Raw genomic sequence first — 4,420 nt, forward strand, 5'->3', positions numbered from 1 at the left:
AATTATATATATACCTATGTCTATATTTATATATGTATCTTCATTTTTCATCTTTTCCTTAGCTCCACACTTACATTTTCTGTTACACACATTGGACTATTTCTACTTACAGGTTTTATGATTATCCTGTAATCTTTACTTATATTTTCTGTCCTCTTTTCTCCTTGTCCTCTCTCATTCTTCTCTATTTCAATTAATAAATCACTACCCTCTACATAAGATATTCAAGTCATAAATCACATCTTCTTTGAGCCTGCTTATTTCTTCTATTTTCACATTTATCGCCATGTCCTATTATTTTTGACCCAAAATACATATCTTGAGTATTTCCACTTATTTTCTTTACATTGTAATTATTTTAGAGCCACTGGTCTGTTTTGTTTGGTACAATAGAAACCACTGTTCATCAATATTTGTGTCCTTCATCTATAGAGAAAATATACATCCCTGCCCTACCGAAGTCCTTTTCTGGCCATACAGCTGCTTCAGCTAATGAAATACAAACAGAGCTGGGTCATGTTCTTCCCTGCAGAAGTCTTAGGGGATGATTATGATTCATTATGTTTTTTTCTCCTCCTCTGAGATAATCAGTGACAATGTTTGGGAGAATAAATGCCTTACCAGCCTTGATCTCAGGGTGAGGATGGTAACAACGGGTAGCAGATATCTCAGTCAATCCACAACAGGAGTGATTTGTGAAGGGGGTCAAAAAAGCATTTGTTAACTAACAGCTACTGAGATGTCAGTGATGTTTCTGATCACAGGATAAGTTATGCTCTCTTGACCAGTCTAACGGATGAAAGATATGGCTCCGCACCTCTCCTGGAATGCACCCCCCTCCCTGACTTTCTATTGTACCTAGAATAAGATCAAGCTCTTTTTTTATGGTCCAAGGGCATACACAACCTGACTCTTGCCTGTTTCTTATATCTATCATTCTGCCCCCACTTTATTCTCCACCAGCAGACCTGGTCTGCTTTTTGCCCTGGATAGGTTAGGGCTGCTCTGAATTGTAGACCTGTGACAGTCATGTTCTCACTACTTCTCTTGGCCTTTTGAGTGACTGTCTTTCCCTCATTTTGCAAGAATTGGGGACTTCTCTACACTCACTTCCTTCCTCTTCCTGACCATTCCATTTATTGCATTTCCCCTCTCTCTGTCTCATTCTTTCGATTATTCAGCAGTTAAAATCTTCCTGAGAATCAGAAGATAAGACGCAATGCAGATGATACGATGGCAGCTGTAATTGTTCTTCACATCTTTTCTATAAAAGCCCAATGAGCTAAAGATCATACTTTGTTAATTTTGTGTCCCGAAGACCCAATACAGTGAGGTGTCCAACGTATACTAGGAAGCAATTGTCACTGATTGAATTCAATTGCTTTGGCTATCTTTTCACCTTTTCCTATTTCTGATTAATGTAAAAACAGAAGTATAAAATCAAGCAATAAAGCACCAGAATTTGTTCCTTTTTCTTATTCAGGTAAAAACTATATAATTGTTTACTCTAGGGAGCAATAACACCAAAATGTCACTTTTAATTCATAAAACGTCAAGTGCTGGTATGATGTTTCCTAATAAAAGATACATTTTTTCTTTTTCGTACTATTACATATCTACTACAAATTTGCTTTTGGCAAGGTGATACATGCAGGTTTAAAATATTTTTAAAACAAGAAAAAATCTTATAATTCAACAGATTGCCTATTCATCTACCATCTGGTTCATTCCAAAATAAAACCTATTAAAATAACTTTTATGTTTATTTCATATGCTCAGTAAGTAATATGGTTACAGTATGATGCTATTCAATCATCATCTATCACATGTTGTAATACCAAAATTCATTGTTATATCAGAATTATGGGTATTGAAATGCTCATGATCTGACATTAAATATTCTGAGCGAAAAGCCAAACAATGAATAAACAAGGAATGCAAAATAAGTGACTAGATAGGAATAATAGAAAAGCATTGTTCTAATTATGAAGGTTTAGGATAAGGACCCTTTTGGAAATAAAAAATAAACTTTTTTACTAAAAGTACAATAAAGGCAGTGCTCATTTCCATAGACTACTCTAAACCACATTTCTGTCTGGGTATCTCAGGCTTTGATTTATATGTATTATCTTGCTTGACAAAGACTATTCAATGATAAGAAGTTAGCAGATGCAGATGATAAAATGTGTAATATGCAATCAGAATAAAAATTCAGGGCATTCACTGACAAAGAGCTTTAGAAAGTGGAAAACCAGGCCTCACACCCAAATTATGTGAAGTCAACTCCAGTAATGTTTTCTTAAAATAGTGTTAGGTCCTAGAAGTTTACATTGGGTTATGTATTATCTCCTATTTTACTAGCTAATCTAGAAATATAGAATTTTGGCAATATGATTTGATTGGTTCTGTTAGAAAATAACAATTACCTTGTATTCATTTGTTTACTTTCCTTGCTGTCTGGAGTATACAACATTTTGTTGCTTTTATTTTGAGTTGGGATCCCACTAAATAGCCCAGAGTTTCTGACTGAAGATCTTTCTTCCTCGGCTTCCCAAATAGGTATGTTCTACTGTTTCTGAATTAGAACCGTTCTTAAGTAGGATTGTAAAACAGGAATACATATACTGACTTCTTAAACCCAGTGTGCTCATAAATATTTTCTCCTTCTAGTCATCCAGTATGTATATATTACTGCTAAAGAAATTTCTCTTCTTTAGTTTACATACTATTTCAAGCTTTAGATTTTATGTAGTTCTAGAAATTAAGTAGAATTAGCAAAAACGTTTAATTTAAGAACTGAAAAAGTTTTGAATTTAAAAATAGAGTAAGAATAGTGGATAAAATTTTATCAGTTATTAAAAATACTTCAAGTTAAAATAACTGCAAATTTATGTATCTTGTACATAAAAAGTTGCATTACTTAAAAAATAAACTGACATAATTTAAATTCAGTTTCTCTCTAATTTTTAGAAAATAAAAAATTTATTAGAGATAAATGATGATAGCAAAAAGATTTATTTATAATAAAACAACAGCCATGATGAATTCATAGATTTCCATTTAATTTTTATTTGGGGGGGGTACCGGGGATTGAACTCTGGTCTTTGTGCTTGCAAGGCAGACCACCTAACCGCTGAGCTAAATCCCCGGCCCTTCCATTTAATTTTTAAATAAACTCAGTTACAAAATTATAGAAATACTCAGATATGTTTTACCTTGAAGAAAACAAAACGCAGCATTTATGAGCCATATCGTCCGCAGGGTCTTTCACACAGAATATCCTGTTTGCTTTTTGTCCTTTCTGCTCTTGAAGCTGACTTTGGCTTCTTATACTATGAAACACCTGGTGACTGGTTCAGCACTCACAGCTCCTTCTACTCAGACTTCCATGCAGTAGCCTCTTCATTAGGAGATGTTTTTAGCACTTTATGATTACACTCCTTGATCTTCACTCTTTTCCATCTCCTTCCTTGCTCTTTCCTTCCCTCACCTTGTTCCTCCTGCTTCCCTTCCCATTTGCAAGAGATCTCCTTATTTCATTTCATCTCCTTATTTTATTTCTCCTATTTTTTCATTTTACTCTTTATTTCTATTTTGGCTTTCTCATACAAAAGAAGCTGTGTGATATGTAAGCTTGTGCCTCTCGCTTTTTTTCCACTTGCATTCTCATTTTTGACATGTCTTGACCAGTTATAGGACTTTCCCCCATGCATATTATGCTAAACCCTATCTTCCTAGCTTGATCACTATTCTGTAACCACTCAGGGCCCATCAAAGTTCCTCTCACAATGCTGAAGAGCTGATGATTTGGTTCCAAAAGACTGGTCCTAAAGGACTATTTCATGTTATCAAACAATAAAACAAATTTTATATAATGTATTTCATTTAATATGAAACATGAGATTTGAAATAAGCCCCCAAGTTGTGAAATACTACTCATGTGAAGGTGAGATATAATCTTTAATTATATTTTCAAGAATATTTGAGAATTTATTTTACCTTAGTTAATTTATGCAACTGTTTTTTTAAACAAATATTTTCTTTGCAAAAATACTTGGATTTATTTTATCTTATATATGCAACTGTTTTAAGAAATAATTTTCCTTTTATATGCTGATGAATTCCCCAGAACTTTAAATTTGTATCTAAAAAGAAAAAGTGAATTATTTGTCTGATAAGGATGCTGACTTTCTCAACATTGAAAATAGTTTCAAACCTAATGTTATCTATCTTATCTCTTCATTGTTGCCACAATTTTATAAATCACATGGTCCTTGGCACATTGAAAAATTATCTGATATTTTATCTTTGTCTTTTAAATGAATAAACTAATACATATAAACCCCTCTTTTTAGTGTCTGACACATCGTTAACACTAATGATGAGTATTTATTTTTAAATTCTACTCATGAATTGATTG

This window comes from Fukomys damarensis, unplaced genomic scaffold, assembly GCF_012274545.1.
Source record: "Fukomys damarensis isolate Sample0158 unplaced genomic scaffold, DMR_v1.0_HiC HiC_scaffold_4, whole genome shotgun sequence".
Classification (NCBI taxonomy): domain Eukaryota; kingdom Metazoa; phylum Chordata; class Mammalia; order Rodentia; family Bathyergidae; genus Fukomys; species Fukomys damarensis.